The sequence below is a fragment of the Dama dama genome, chromosome 22 (genome assembly GCF_033118175.1).
Source record: "Dama dama isolate Ldn47 chromosome 22, ASM3311817v1, whole genome shotgun sequence".
NCBI classification, from domain to species: domain Eukaryota; kingdom Metazoa; phylum Chordata; class Mammalia; order Artiodactyla; family Cervidae; genus Dama; species Dama dama.
Genome location: NC_083702.1, coordinates 45817388 through 45835341, shown reverse-complemented (window position 1 = coordinate 45835341; position 17954 = coordinate 45817388).

The window sequence follows — 17954 nt, the reverse complement described above, 5'->3', positions numbered from 1 at the left end:
CCCTGACAGACACCTGCAACTATTTTCACTCAATTCTTCTGGCCAAATGGGACACAGGAGAATCATGGGGTCTTGCCATTTTCCCAGGGCTGATGCAGGAAAAGGGGTACATACTCCCTCTGCTCTCAGGTACCAAAATTAATTGGGAAATTATGTCATTTGCTCTTCTCTTTATTTTTTCACAGAAAGAAAGAACAGGCAGAGCTCTTTCTAGTGACTAAATAATGAAGCTTCAATCTTCCCTAACTATTTCCTCTCTCAATCCAGAAGTTTTGTATCCCTTCTTTGGTGTGAAACTTTTAATTCATAATGTGTTCTTGACACTATATATGAAAGAGCAGAGAATTTATGTGATGGGTTCATCAAAACTTACTCTCTGTTAATGTTGTTTTAAATTTCATCTCTACATGAAATTCAAAAATTTAATTTGGACCCACAGATCTAATAAGAACAGTGGACCTTAAACAGGATAAATGCAAACAAATCAACATCTAAGGAGGGCACAGTTAAAGAGCTTTAAAAACCTTAGAAGTATTAAGAGAAAAATGCCATATCATATCTGGAAGGGCCAATAATAAGAATGACAACTGATGTCTCAGTGAAAACAAAAGTGGCTGGAAAATGGTGAAACAGCATCTTTAAAGTGGTGAAAGAAAAAAAAAAAAAAATACTGTCAGCCAAATGTCTATGTCCAATGAAAATATCCTTAAAAACTGAAAGTGAAAGAAATATATTTTCAAATACACAAAAATTCAAAGATAACTTTTCTCCATCAGACTAGCACTATAAAAACACAAAAACAAGTTCTTCAGGCTTAAGGGGAATTAAATCAGATAGAAGTCTGGATCTCCAGGAAAAAATAGAGAAAAAAATGGGGAGGAGCCAAGATGGAGGAGTAGGACGGGCAGACCACTTTCTCTCCTACAAATTCATCAAAAGAATAACTGAATGCAGAACAAACTTCACAAAACAACTTCTGATCGCTAGCTGAGGTCATCAGGCGCCCAGAAAAGCAGCCCATTGTCTTCGGAAGGAGGTAGGACAAAATATAAAAGATTAAAAGTGAGACAAAAGAGCTAAGGACGGAGATCCGTCCCGGGAAGGGAATCTTAGGCGGCATTGCTTGGAGTAGGGTCCGGGCCTGAGTGCCCTGAGGACAATCGGAGGGAGCTTCTAGGAGTTGCCAACTTGAACTGTGGGAGACCAAAGGAGAGAGAGTAAATTAACTGGCCCAAACACACTGCCGGCCGTTCGCAGAACAAAGAGACCGAGAAAATCCAGAGAAGAGCTCGCAGGCTGCGGACCGGCCCAGCCCCGCCGGAGGCAGGAGGCAGGCGGGAGGGGAAGGTCGCGGCGAGACACAGGGCGCAGGCACCGGACCGGCGCGGGCGGGGACTGGGGCTGGGGACGCGGAGGGCAGAAGGCGCGCGCACCCGACTGGCGCCAGCGGAAACTGAGACTGGGTCCGCGGAGGGGAGGGGGCGCGCCACACCTGGGGAAGAGTGCGCCCACCAAGCCCCTGGCTGCCTGGACCGCTCTGACGGGGAAGGCACAGAGAGCAGGCGCAGCTTTTCGTTCCGCGCTTTTGTGGAACACCCGAGGGCTGGAACCTTGCGCAGCGCGGGGCGTGCTCCATATAGAGCAGCCGGGAGCCTGAGCAGCGCAGACGGAGAAAGCAGCGTCAGCCCCGCCTGGCAGCGCAAGCCCCTCCCTGCAGCGCCAGCCCCTCCCTGCCCCGCAGAGCGACGGAACTAGCTACCTGAATAAGAGTCCACCTCAGCCCGCCTGTGTCAGGGCGGAAATGAGGCTCTGAAGAGACCGGCAAACAGAAGCCAAATAAACAAAGGGAACCGCCTCAGAAGGGACTGGTGCAACAGATTAAAATCCCTGTAGAAAACACCGACTACACCGGAAGTGGCCTGTAGATATCGAGAAGTGTAAGCTGGAACGAGGAGCTATCTGAAACTGAGCCGAACCCACACTGACCACAACAGCTCCAGAGAAACTCCTAGATATAATATTACTTTTTTCTCTTTTTTTTTTTCTTTTTTTTATTTTTTCTTTTTTATTATTTTTTCTTTTTTATTTTTTCTCTTTTATTTTCCTTTAAAATCCCCTATTACTCCCCCATTATTCCTTAACTTTCATTTCCATAGATTTTTATGATTTTTTTAATTAGGGGAAAAAAAATTTTTTTTCTTTTTTTTTTTCTTTTTTTTTTCTTTTTCTTCTTTCCTTTTTCTCTTCTATTTTCTATTTTTCTTTTTCTCTTATTTCTTTTAAAGTCCTCTAGTACTCCTCTACTACTCCTTAATTTTCATTTTCAATACACTATAACCTTACAAAAAAAAAGAAGAGAAGCCCTATTTTTAAACTGAAGATTATTCTCTCCCAATCTTGACTCTCTGTTTTCTACCTCAGAACACCTCTATTTCCTCCTTTCCCCTTCTCTTCCCAATCCAATTCTGTGAATCTTTGTAGGTGACGGGGCTACGGAGAACACTCTGGGAACAGACAGCTGTGTAGATCTGTCTCTCTCCTCTTGAGTCCCCCTTTTTCTCCTGCTCATCTCTATCTCCCTCCTCCCTCTCCTCTTCTTCATGTAACTATGTGAACCTCTCTGGGTGTCCCTAACGGGGGAGAATCTTTTTGCCATTAACCTAGAAGTTTTCTTATCAGTGCTGTATAGTTGGAGAAGTCCTGAGACTACAGGAAGAATAAAACTGAAATCCAGAGGCAGGAGACTTAAGCCCAAAACCTGAGAACACCAGAAAACTCCTGACTACATGAAACTTTAAGTAATAAGTGACCGTCCAAAAGCCTCAATACCTACACTGAAACCAACCACCACCCAAGAGCCAATAAGTTTTAGAGCAAGACATACCATGCAAATTCTCCAGCAACGCAGGAACATAGCCGTGAACATCAACATACAGGCTGCCCAAGGACACACCTAACACATAGACCCATCTCAAAACTCATTACTGGGCACTCCATTGCTCTCCAAAGAGAAGAAATCAAATTCCACGCACCAGAACACTGACGCAAGCTTCCCTAACCAGGAAACCTTGACAAGCCAATCGTCTAACCCCACCCACAGGGTAAATCCTCCACAATAAAAAGGAACCACAGACCTCCAGAATACAGAAAGCCCACTCCAGACACAGCAATCTAAACAAGATGAAAAGGCAAAGAAATACCCAACAGGTAAAGGAACATGAAAAATGCCCACCAAGTCAAACAAAAGAGGAGGAGATAGGGAATCTACCTGAAAAAGAATTTAGAATAATGATAATAAAAATGATCCAAAATCTTGAAAACAAAATGGAGTTACAGATAAATAGCCTGGAGACAAAGATTGAAAAGATACAAGAAATGTTTAATAAAGACCTAGAAGAAATAAAAAAGAGTCAATTAAAAATGAATAATGCAATGAATGAGATCAAAAACACTTTGGAGGGAACCAAGAGTAGACTAACGGAAGCAGAAGATAGGATAAGTGACATAGATGATAAAATGGTGGAAATAAATGAAGCAGAGAGGAAAAAAGAAAAAAGGATCAAAAGAAATGAGGACAACCTCAGGGACCTCTGGGACAATGTGAAACGCCCCAACATTCGAATCATAGGAATTCCAGAAGAAGAAGACAAAAAGAAAGGCCATGAGAAAATACTCGAGGAGATAATAGCTGAAAACTTCCCTAAAATGGGGAAGGAAATAGCCACCCAAGTCCAAGAAGCCCAGAGAGTCCCAAACAGGATAAACCCAAGGCGAAACACCCCAAGACACATATTAATCAAATTAACAAAGATCAAACACAAAGAACAAATATTAAAAGCAACAAGGGAGAAACAACAAATAACACACAAAGGGATCCCCATAAGGATAACAGCTGATCTATCAATAGAAACCCTCCAGGCCAGAAGGGAATGGCAGGACGTACTGAAAGTAATGAAAGAGAATAACCTACAACCTAGATTACTGTATCCAGCAAGGATCTCATTCAGATATGAAGGAGAATTCAAAAGCTTTACAGATAAGCAAAAGCTGAGAGAATTCAGCACCACCAAACCAGCTCTTCAACAAATGCTAAAGGATCTTCTCTAGACAGGAAATGCAGAAAGGTTGTATAAACGTGAACCCAAAACAACAAAGTAAATGGCAACGGGACCACACCTATCAATAATTACCCTAAATGTAAATGGGTTGAATGCCCCAACCAAAAGACAAAGATTGGCTGAATGGATACAAAAACAAGATCCCTATATATGCTGTCTACAAGAGACCCACCTCAAAGCAAGAGACACATACAGACTAAAAGTGAAGGGCTGGAAAAAAATATTTCATGCAAACGGAGACCAAAAGAAAGCAGGAGTCGCAATACTCATATCAGATAAAATAGACTTTCAAATAAAGGATGTGAAAAGAGACAAAGAAGGACACTATATAATGATCAAAGGATCAATCCAAGAAGAAGATATAACAATTATAAATATATATGCACCCAACATAGGAGCACTGCAATATGTGTGGCAAACACTAACGAGTATGAAAGAGGAAATTAATAGTAACACAATAATAGTGGGAGACTTTAATACCCCACTCACAACTATGGATAGATCAACTAAACAGAAAATTAACAAGAAAACACAAACCTTAAATGACACAATGGACCAGCTAGACCTAATTGATATCTATAGGACATTTCACCCCAAAACAATCAACTTCACCTTTTTCTCAAGTGCACACGGAACCTTCTCCAGAATAGATCACATCCTGGGCCATAAATCTGGTCTTGGAAAATTCAAAAAAATTGAAATCATTCCAGTCATCTTTTCTGACCACAGTGCAGTAAGATTAGATCTCAATTACAGGAAAAAAATTGTTAAAAATTCAAACATATGGAGGCTAAATAACACGCTTCTGAATAACCAACAAATCATAGAAGAAATCAAAAAAGAAATCAAAATATGTATAGAAATGAATGAAAATGAAAACACAACAACCCAAAACCTATGGGACACTGTAAAAGCAGTGCTAAGGGGAAGGTTCATAGCATTACAGGCTTACATCAAGAAACAAGAAAAAAACCAAATAAATAACCTAACTCTACACCTAAAGCAACTAGAGAAGGAAGAAATGAAGAACCCCAGGGTAAGCAGAAGGAAAGAAATCTTAAAAATCAGGGCAGACAGGTGGGATGCATGAGACAAGTGCTCCAGCCTGGTGCACTGGGAGGACTCGGGGGAATCGGGTGGAGAGGGAGGTGGGAGCGGGGATCGGGATGGGGAATACGTGTAAATCCATGGCTGATTCATATCAATGTATGACAAAACCCACTGGAAAAAAAAAATGCTATTCAAGGGGAATTCCAAAAAAAAAAAAAAAGAAAGAAACACATTAATTGCAGTGTCACAAAAGGTATATTAATTGAGATCTCATGTTAAAGCTGTTTCCTTAATTCAAAAAAAAAAAAAATCAGGGCAGAAATAAATGCAAAAGAAACTAAAGAGACCATAGCAAAAATCAACAAAGCTAAAAGCTGGTTTTTTGAAAAAATAAACAAAATTGACAAGCCATTAGCAAGACTCATTAAGAAACAAAGAGAGAAGAACCAAATTAACAAAATTAGAAATGAAAATTGAGAGATCACAACAGACAACACTGAAATACAAAGGATCATAAGAGACTACTACCAGCAGCTCTATGCCAATAAAATGGACAACTTGGAAGAAATGGACAAATTCTTAGAAAAGTATAACTTTCCAAAACTGAACCAGGAAGAAATAGAAGATCTTAACAGACCCATCACAAGCAAGGAAATCGAAACTGTCATCAAAAATCTTCCAGCAAACAAAAGCCCAGGACCAGATGGCTTCACAGCTGAATTCTACCAAAAATTTAGAGAAGAGCTAACACCTATCTTACTCAAACTCTTCCAGAAAATTGCAGAGGAAGGTAAGCTTCCAAACTCATTCTATGAGGCCACCATTACCCTAATTCCAAAACCAGACAAAGATGTCACAAAAAAAGAAAACTACAGGCCAATATCACTGATGAACATAGATGCAAAAATCCTTAACAAAATTCTAGCAAACAGAATCCAACAACATATTAAAAAAATCGTACACCATGACCAAGTGGGCTTTATCCCAGGAATGCAAGGATTCTTTAATATCCGCAAATCAATCAATGTAATACACCACATTAACAAATTGAAAGATAAAAACCATATGATTATCTCAATAGATGCAGAGAAAGCCTTTGACAAAATTCAACACTCATTTATGATTAAAACTCTCCAGAAAGCAGGAATAGAAGGAACATACCTCAACATAATAAAAGCTATATATGACAAACCCACAGCAAGCATCACGCTCAATGGTGAAAAATTGAAAGCATTTCCCCTGAAATCAGGAACAAGACAAGGGTGCCCACTCTCACCACTACTATTCAACATAGTGTTGGAAGTTCTGGCCACAGCAATCAGAGCAGAAAAAGAAGTAAAAGGAATCCAGATAGGAAAAGAAGTGAAACTCTCACTGTTTGCAGATGACATGATCCTCTACATAGAAAACCCTAAAGACTCTACCAGAAAATTACTAGAGCTAATCAATGAATATAGTAAAGTTGCAGGATATAAAATTAACACACGGAAATCCCTTGCATTCCTATATACTAACAATGAAAAAACAGACAGAGAAATTAAGGAAACAATACCATTCACCATTGCAACAAAAAGAATAAAATACTTAGGAGTATATCTACCTAAAGAAACAAAAGACCTATACATAGAAAACTATAAAACACTGATGAAAGAAATCAAAGAGGACACAAACAGATCCAGAAACCTACCGTGTTCATGGATTGGAAGAATCAATATTGTCAAAATTGCTATTCTACCCAAAGCAATCTATAGATTCAATGCAATCCCTATCAAGTTACCAATGGTATTTTTCACAGAACTAGACCAAAGAATTTCACAATTTGTATGGAAATACAAAAAACCTCGAATAGCCAAAGTAATCTTGAGAAAGAAGAATGGAACTGGAGGAATCAACCTGCCTGACTTCAGACTCTACTACAAAGCCACAGTCATCAAGACAGTATGGTACTGGCACAAAGACAGAAATATAGATCAATGGAACAGAATAGAAAGCCCAGAGATAAATCCACGGACCTATGGACACCTTATCTTTGACAAAGGAGGCAAGGATATACAATGGAAAAAAGACAACCTCTTTAACAAGTGGTGCTGGGATAACTGGTCAACCACTTGTAAAAGAATGAAACTAGAACACTTTCTAACACCATACACAAAAATAAACTCAAAATGGATTAAAGATCTAAATGTAAGACCAGAAACTATAAAACTCCTAGAGGAGAACATAGGCAAAACACTCTCTGACATAAATCACAGCAAGATCCTCTATGACCCACCTCCCAGAATATTGGAAATAAAAGCAAAAATAAACAAATGGGACCTAATGAAACTTAAAAGCTTTTGCACTACAAAGGAAACTATAAGTAAGGTGAAAAGACAGCCCTCAGATTGGGAGAAAATAATAGCAAATGAAGAAACAGACAAAGGATTAATCTCAAAAATATACAAGCAACTCCTGCAGCTCAAGTCCAGAAAAATAAATGACCCAATCAAAAAATGGGCCAAAGAACTAAACACACATTTCTCCAAAGAAGACATACAGATGGCTAACAAACACATGAAAAGATGCTCAACATCACTCATTATTAGAGAAATGCAAATCAAAACCACAGTGAGGTACCATTACACACCAGTCAGGATGGCTGCTATCCAAAAGTCTACAAGCAATAAATGCTGGAGAGGGTGTGGAGAAAAGGGAACCCTCTTACACTGTTGGTGGGAATGCAAACTAGTACAGCCGCTATGGAAAACAGTGTGGAGATCTCTTAAAAAACTGGAAATAGAACTGCCATATGACCCAGCAATCCCACTTCTGGGCATACACACTGAGGAAACCAGATCTGAAAGAGACACGTGCACCCCAGTGTTCATCGCAGCACTGTTTATAATAGCCAGGACATGGAAGCAACCTAGATGCCCATCAGCAGATGAATGGATAAGGAAGCTGTGGTACATATACACCATGGAATATTACTCAGCCATTAAAAAGAATTCATTTGAACCAGTCCTAATGAGATGGATGAAACTGGAGCCCCTTATACAGAGTGAAGTAAGCCAGAAAGATAAAGAACATTACAGCATACTAACACATATATATGGAATTTAGAAAGATGGTAACGATAACCCTATATGCAAAACAGAAAAAGAGGCACAGAAATACAGAACAGACTTTTGAACTCTGTGGGAGAATGTGAGGGTGGGATATTTCAAAAGAACAGCATGTATACTATCTATGGTGAAACAGATCACCAGCCCAGGTGGGATGCATGAGACAAGTGCTCGGACCTGGTGCACTGGGAAGACCCAGAGGAATCGGGTGGAGAGGGAGGTGGGAGGGGGGATTGGGATGGGGAATATGTGTAAATCTATGGCTGATTCATATCAATGTATGACACACACACACACAAAAAAAAAATAATAATAATAATAATAAAGAAATAGAGAAAAAAGAATGATCAATATGAGGGTAAATATTTATATAATTCATTTTCATTACTGTTTTACTATATATTATATATTTTAAAAGACTGTTCAAAGCATAAGTAATAACAATTTATTGTGAGGTTTAGAGCATGCATAGAAGGAAACTACACAACCACAGAGTATAAAAAGCAAGAAGACAATAAAAGGAAAATCATTGTTTTAAGGTTCTTACATTGTGAATTAGTATATTATTTGAAGGTACAGTGATGAGTTAAAGATACATATTTTAATTTCTAGACCAATCACTTTTTAAAAGCACACATAATGAAGCACAGCTAAAAACAATAAAGGAGTTCAAGCTGAATAGTAAAAATTACTCAACTCACCCCTAAAAAAGTCAAGAGGAACAAAAATAGATGAGACAAAAAAATAAAGACAAAATAAAAATATACACCCAGAAGGAAGATCAATACTTCCACTTATGTAAGAGGAGTAAGGATTTCAATTCAAAATCAGAGATTATAAATTAACTATACACTAATAAAAATTTTTTAGTAAATAAATAAAATATAGGGAATTCCCTGGTGGTCCAGTGGTTAGGACTCCATGCTCTCACTGCCAAGGGCCTGGGTTCAATCCCTAGTCAGGGAACTAAGATCCCACAAACCATATGATGCAGCCAAAAAAAAAAATAAAACAATAAAAAACAAAACCAGAAATTATGAGTGTAAATAAAAAAAACAAAACCTAACAACATGCTATTTGTAGATAAAGCACTTTAAATATGAAAACTGATGGATTAAAGTATTTCTTTAAAAAATACCATGTAAAATAAACTCTAAAACATGAGAAAGCTAATTTACCTATATTAATATTAGGCAAAGTGAACAAATCCCTTGAAAAATACAACTCACTGAAAACAACACAAGAAAACTAGGAAGTTTGAACAGCCCCATATCTATGGAAGAAAATGAATTCTTAATCAAAACTGTTTCACAAGGAAAATTCCAGGTCAAGATGGCTTAATGAATTGTAACATCTAAGAAATAAGTAAAACCAGCTTTACATAAACTCTGCCATAGATTGAGGTGCCCAAGAAATAGACTTTGGGATAGAGTTCTAGTGAAGTGGTTTGTGAGAAGATGCTCTTAGGAATAACATCTATGATGGAGCAAAAGAAGAAAGACTAAATAGAAGGAGTTGAACAATGATGGAATTGTGACAGGTTTCAGCCTCTTTAAAGCTGTTCCAAACTGAAGCGGGATCCAGATCCTTGTGGTCCTACATCAACCTAGTCATTGGGTACAGAGTAAGTAAGACAGATGCACTTATCCCAGGGCAATTCCTGAGGCTGAGTCATCAACAGGCACTATTCCCAGAAGCTAGAAAAATGACCCCTTCATTTCTGAGAGGGGTATCTGGAGTGGATAGGGGCACTACAGGGTGAGGAAACACTTTGCAACTCATTTTATGAGGCCAGTCAAAATTCAATAACAAAAACTGAAAAAGATATCATAAGGGAAGACAATTACAGACTAGTACTCCTTTTGAACATAGATGCAAAAATCCCTTAATTAAATATTAGCAAATTGAATTGGTGATACAGTGAAAATATAATACATCATGGCCAAATGGTATTTATTCTGTGAATTTGAGTCTTGGTTTAATATAAAAAAAGAAAACAATGTAATTCATCACACTAAAATAATAAAGAATAGGACTTCCCTGGTGATCCACTGGTTAAGAATCCACCTGCCAATGCAGGGGACACGGTTTCAATCCCTGGTCCAGGAAGATTCCACATACCGTGGGGCAGCTAAGCTGGTGCATCACAATTACTGGAGCCTGCACGCTCTAGAGCCCGTGCTCTGCAATAAGAGAAGCGATGCAATGAGAAGCCCCTACACAGCAGCTAGAGAGTAGCCCCTGCTCACGGCACCTAGAGTAAGCACACTCACAACAATGAAGACCCAGCACAGTCAAAAATAAATAAGTAAATAAACAGGATAAAGGATAAAAGTCACACACTCATGTCAAAAGACGCAAAAGAGGAAAAAAAAAAGGGCTTTTGACAAAACTCGGTTCCAATTCGTTTTTTAAATTCTCAGAAAACTAGAACTAGGAAGGAGCTTCCTCAATCCAATAAAGAACATCTTCAAAATATCTTCCCTGGTGGCTCAGACAGTAAAGAATCTGCCTTCAACGCGGGAGACCTGGGTTTGATCCCTGAGTTGGGAAGATCTCCTGGAGAAGGACATGGCAATTCACTCCGATATTCTTGCCTGGAGAATCCCTATGGACAGACTATCCTGGCAGGCTACAGTCCACGGGGTCACAAAGAGTCAGACACGACTGAGCGACTAAGCACAGCACAGCACGTGAAGTATCTACAGCTAACATCCTATTTGGGCTTCCTAGGGGGGCCAGTGGGTAAAGAATCCACCTGCAATGCAGGAGATGCAGGCAGATGGGGGATGGATCCCCGAATTGGGGACATCCCCTGCAGGACAGCAGAGCAACCCACTCCAGTGTTCTTGTCTGGAGAATCCCACGGACAAAGAAGCCTGGAGGGCTACAGTCCATAGGGTCACAAAGAGTTGAACATGACTGAAGTGACTTAGCATGAACACACGCACAACATCCTTCTTAACAGTGAAACACTGAATCTGTCTAAAATCTGGAAGAAGTCAAAGATGTATTTTCTTTCTACTTCTATTTAGCATGATATAGGAAGTCCTATCCAGTGCAATGAAGTGATAAAATGAAACAACAGCATAAATATTATCAAGGAAAAATACAGATATCTTTATTCCTTAATGAAAAAATTGTTTACATAGAAAACTCTAAGGAATCTACAAAAACACCAACAAGACTAATAGGTGAATTTAGCAAGTTCACAGAATATAAGGCTGGCACATAAAAACTGGGTCCCAGGTGACTCAGTGATAAAGAATCTACCTTCAGTGCAGGAGACTTGGGTTGGATCCCTGACTTGGAAGATTCCCTGGAGAAGGAAATGGCAACCCACTTCAATATTCTTGCCTGGAAAATCCCATGGACAGAGGAGCCTGGCAGGCCACAGTCCATGGGGTTGCAAAAGACAACTTAGCAACTAAACAACACATAAAAATTAATTGTATTTCTGTATACCAGAAAGGAACAGTTGAAAGATTAAATTTTTTAAAACAACCTAATTAAAAATAGCATTAAAAATTAATTACAAAATAATGACTCTAACAAAAAAACATGCAAGACCACTCTATTTAAAATTAAAGATCTAAATAAATGGGGAGATACTCTGTCCATTCTCTTCAAATTTATGTATCATTCCATGCAATCTTGGTTAAAACGCCAAAATTAATTTTATTTATTTATTCTTGGCTGTGCTGGGTCTTCAATGCTGTGTGGGCTTTTCTATAGATGTGGCGAGCAGAGGCTGCTCTCTAGTTGTGGTGTATGGGCTTCTCATTGCAGGACTTCTGTTGTGGAGCACAGGTTGTAGACCATGGGCTCAGTAGTTGTGGCACATGAGCTTAGTTGCTCTGTGGCATGTAGGATTTTCCTGGGCCAGGGATCTAACCCGTTAGATCCTACAATCTAACCTACATTGGCAGGTGGATTCTTTACTACTGAGCCACCAGGGAAGCCCCCACAAGACTTTCTGAAACTGATAAACTGACTCTAAAACAAAGGAACATATAAAAGACCTAAGATGGCCAGAAAAGCCTTGAGAAAGAAAGTTAAAGAACTTTCACTATGTGATTCCAAGGTTTACCATAAAGCTACAGTAACAAAGACAGTGTGGTATCAGTACAAGGCAAGGATTAGAGGGAACTTAAAGTATTACAGAAAAATAAGAAACAATCAAGATTACCAGGCATATGTTTAAAATAGAATTACAGAACTAAAAATTAATTAAAATGTAAAACTCAGTGGATAGATTAAATTAGAACCAGCTAAGGTGAAAATTATCAAAACAGAAAATAACTTTTAAAAAAGTATTTAAAATGTCCATGAGATAAAAATAAAGGTAAGAAAAGTGAAGAGAAATAGAGAACAGAATGAAATATCCAACAATGTCTAATTAGAATTCAAAGAGAGAAAATAATGAATACACTGTATTTACAGAGATAAAAAGAAAAAGACTAAGATTTTACCAGAACTGATGAAAGACATGAAACTAAAAAGTCAAAGAACCCAAGAAAGTTCCAAGCAAGATAAACTGAAAAGAAATTCCTATCTTGATATGTTAAAGGCAAATTTCAGAATGCCAAAGATTCAAGATTCAAGGCTCCATGACTGGAAGGAGCACCAAGTACCTAATAACCATCAATAATACTTGTGCAGTGAAAGGATTAAATAGGCAATCTTAAAAGAAATCAGAGAAAGGCATCTGCTACATACAAAGAAATAATAAGATTGACAACTGACTTCATAGCAACAATGGAAGACAACTGACTTCATACCAACAGAAAGTGCATAACTTCTTCAGAGTGCTAAAAATAATCATCAACCTAGAATTCTGCACCAAGATGACAAAAAGGCATTTGTGGAAGGAGGACAGTAGGAGAGGAGAGAAAGAAGTGATTATTAACCAACAGACTTTCACAAAGGAAACTCTTAAAGGATATGCTTCACAGGGAATGAAAATGGTCCCAGAGAACGTTTCACATGAAAGAAGAAACAGGAATAAATAAATGGTAAATATATGGATAAATTTAAATAAAAATTGATTTAATGAAACACTCACAACAATGACCAGTATATGAGGTTAAAAAAAAAAAGAATTAAAACACTGATCAATGAGAAATAAGCCTGGAGTCAGATAATAATAAAGCATTCTCAGACCCTGGCTTTGCTCAGGAGGAAGGTAAAGATACTAATTTTAGGACATTGTCATACGTGTGTATATGCGACATATATTTTCTATGTATGTGTTATATTCTTATACTATATGTTATTTCAGTATTTTTTTAGTATGTTTTATATAATTTTAACGTGTGTGTTAGTCTCTCAGTTGTGTCCAAATCTTTGCGACCCCATGTCCACCAGGTTCCTCTGTCCATGGAATTCTCCAGGCAAGAATACTGAAGTGGGTAGACATTCCCTTCTCCAGGGGATCTTCCCAACCCAAGGATCGAGCCCAGGTCTGCTGCATCGCAAGCAGATTCTGTACCATCTGAGCCACCAGGGAAGCCCTGATTATATATGTTGCTTTATTGTAACATATAGTATTAATATTATTATCATATATATTTTTAGGAAAACCACAAAAAATAGAAACATGGGTTTAGCACAACTTCTCAACATAGAGGTAAAAATGAAATAAGGCTAAAAATGTCTCAGTCAAGGCAAAAGAAAGTATGAAAGGAAAGGGGAAAAGGCTAGAAAAAGTGCAATGCATAAAAAATCAGAACTGGATGTCAGAAATGAGTCTAAATATATAAATTATAATTTATATGAACGGACTAAATTCTCCAGTTAAAAGGCTGAGATTTTAACAGTGGGTTAAAAATTCAGCTATCTGGGAATGGGTTCTGCCTGGCAGCCTCTAGGGGTTTTCTGTTCTCATGCAGCCTTTGGGGTCAGGATGAGGAGGACAAGGATAGGGAGGAATACTTGTTCACTGATACACTACTTGATATCCAAAAGAATCAATGTGGGTTACAGGGATGCGTATAGTAAAACAGAATCTTTATCATGAAATCAAAGTAAAAGAAAATAGGTAGAGAATAACATAAGATGAAGTGATATTAACACACAAAATGCATCCATAAATCCTTGCCAGAGGTGAGCTGGCGAGGTAACTCTGAGGATTCCTAGCAGCAAAAGCGAAGAGGGAAACATGGACATTATTGCAAATACAAACCAGCAGAACAATGACAACTTTCCCTGGTCCAGAGACCTGAGAGAGTTTGTCCCCAGTAAAGGGGAATTTATAGAGGTAATGGACACCAGTTTCTGGATATTCCTGTAACAAACCCAAGAACCTGTTTTTGCCCTGCTTTTTTATAATGTCCTTCAATGAAGGTCTATATGAAACCAACTCTACAAGGGCCAAGACAATAAAGTCCAAATCCATAGCTCCTTGATGTCTGACTTGATCCAAGGACAAAATTAATAAGAACTGGGATAATGGTTCTTGACTGTTTTGGATTTGTGGGCCATTTGGGGAATCCATTTAAAGCACTGGGGTGTCAGGAACATTTCCTAGAAGAAGTAATACTTTTGTTGAGTCTCAGTTCCAATTCCCTTGAGGTACTGCTGCACTGATTTGTTTGTTACCCTAGAATTCTATTAGAGATTAATATTAATTTAAAAATATAAGCAATAATATCAACAACAGCACAAATGGTTATAATACCATGTATTAAGCACTTTTTTAAGCACTCAGACAAATTTTGTAGCCCCTCCCTACCCACATGCACATACACTCTTCTTGAGCAAGTTTGTATAGATTTTCTTTCCTTGGACAAGCAGTAGGAAAACATCACAGTAGCTTCTTTTAAGAAACGGAATAACCAATCACTAAAAAGAAATGATAGTTATGAAACAAGATAGAGGGGCTAATTATCACTACAGCCATACTACAGTATAAAATATATCAAATTGACATTCTGTATGCCTCAAATTTACACAAGGTTGTATCTCAGGTATATTGATTCAATAAAAATTTTCTTAAAGAGAAAAAAAAATGAAATGGAATAAGACAAACCCTCTTTCAGGAGAATCTTTCTTTCTCTGAAGCTAAGTAGACTGAGATGGAAGAGACAAAGACAGGAAGATCAGTGAGGAGGGGTTGCAGCAATCTTGGCGTAAAGTGGTAGAGAAAAAATACCCACACATATATATACAGACATACATAGATCATCTGTTATATCTATATCTGTATCTAGTCAGAGAGGAAAATGGTAACCCACTCCAGTATTCTTGCCTGGGAAATCCCATGCACAGGGCAGCCTGGCGGGCTACAGTCCACAGCGCTGCAAAGAGTCGGACATGACTGAAGTGACTTAGCATACACACACAAGTATAATCAGAAGAGTCAATAATGTTGTGATGAAAAGGGCCGTAGAGAGGGAAGAGTTAAATACAGGTGACCTTGCACAAGTTTTCTTCTTCTGCCCTTGGTCTCCTGTCTGTCAACAAGGGAGTCTCTGATCCCCTGATTATGTGAGCGGGCACGTGGGCACAGAAGCAGTGCAATAGTGAGTGAAATTTATTATGCGTGCTGATTGATTTAAACGGATGACCTTGAGGTGCTCTGGGGCCTTCTGAACCCTGAGGAACGATTAAATGACAGCCGCTGCAGCTCTGTCATTAAGCTTCTTTTCTTTACCCACCAAGACTTTTTAGAAATGCCGAGAGATGCCGTACACTGAGCTGGGGCCCTGATATAACACATAGAGCTCCTAGTCTAGAAGAGCATGCAGTCTGCAGCTCCTAACCCGGGGGAGGAAGCATCTCTTCCATGTGGTTGAAGCCCAGCCTAGGAGACAAACCCAGAGAGAACCACCGAAGACCCAGCCTAGAAGTGCTGCCTGAGCTCCCACCCAGGCTCCAAGGCTCAGGGGAATGTGTGATGGATTCCGGTGCTGCTGCTTAGAAATAGCAGCAGCACTTGAAGCACCGTGAAGAGGGCTTTGTTTTCCCCACAGCAAGTTAAAGCTTGAAACCTTATTACTTGGGGAGAAGTGTTAGGGGGATTTGAGTACCATTAAAACACAATCAGGGCTCTGAAGCGCATTGTTTACATCACCTATGAAAACATAAACTTTTATCCAAAAAGATAAATAGTTAAATGCCCATGTCAAACTTGAGAGGTGACCTAATGGGGCTGGAGGAACAATGGATAGAGATTTTATTTCATCTGGCCCGAGTAAATGCGTGAATTTTCATTTCCCCGTACATAAAGCAGCTATAACTGTTTCTGCCCTGCTTCTCCCATGAACTTCATGGGTACTGTTTACTGAACACAACGCCAGACACCATCCTAGGATCAGGCATTGATCAACTCCATTCATCTTGACAGTGAGTGCAAAGGCCAGTCATTATTATCTCAGTGTAATAAAGGCCACAGAGAGAGTTGACATAACTTCCTGAATTCAAAGGGCTACATGGGGTGGAGCCATATTCTGAGGCCAGACCTGTCTTGCTTTAAAGACCATCAGCTGAAGCTGTCTTTGACAGTCTAGAACTCCGAGGCAATGAACTTGGTAGATACGTGCCTGACTGTGGAGCTCCTTGAACGCCAGGCTGGAAGACACCTTGACAGAATCCACTTTTTCAAACCATGTCCTCTTCTGACCTAAGCAACTCTGCTGACAAAATTAAGGATCCAGGTGTCCCAGGAAAGACTGAGGTTTTTAGCACTTGTTTCTCAGTTGTCAGGTGCCTGAGAAGAAATAGTCACAGAAGCAGATGAAATGACACGAAACCTTATCTCCCCCTTCCTCAAACCCTCCAAGAGCCTTCCACTCCATCCACCATCTCCACGGAGCCAAGCATCCATACAGACCCACACAGGAAGCCCGAATTAGCTCAACCTGCCTCCCAGCTGCTCGATGAACCTAATTAGACCAAATTAATAATTTATTCAAGCAAGATGAGACATGCCAGGAATCTCCGGGGAGGCTGTAAAATGATAAAGCCATCTTATTAGGAAAATGTGTCAACACCCCATGCAAACTCGGGTTCTGGGATAGAAGGGGGAGTCCCATCTGACAGCAGTCACCTTCCGAGGCCGGCTCCTGGCTCCTCACTTGGGCGTCTCCCCAAGCATGACATTACTTGTCCTGCCACAGGCTCCTCTGTTGTCTTCCTCCTTCAAGTCCTCTCCCCACCCTTTCTTTCCTCCTGCTCCACCCCCCTACCCTGCCTCCTCATCCTTCAACCCGACACATTATTAACCTAAACATTCACGATCTCTCTCCCCCACCAGAAAGGAAAAGTCGGATGACAAGCTCATATGTCCATGTCATACACTGAGTGATTCTTACATAAAAATTAACAGGCGTTTGACAAAGTCATAATCACTAACTAATGATGCATTATGCAATTTCCATAATTAGTCGTGTTATTGATATTTCCTTCCAACCGCAGAGCCGGTGGGGCCACCTTTATTTATGGCAAGGGAAATGGCTAGTCTGTGTGCAGGTTCTTCAGAGAAAACTTCTGGAAAATACTTCCCTCGAGGCTTAGACACACACTCAGAACCCAGCTCCCATCCTCCCCAAGGCCAATCCCCTCCAGAGCTGGTTTTTCTCTTCAGAGCAACAGGAACAAATCAATCTGTTATGCACAATGGTCAATGTAAAGACATTAAGGCTTGGCACCGGGGCCAATTTCTCAACTGTCTCAGCTCTTC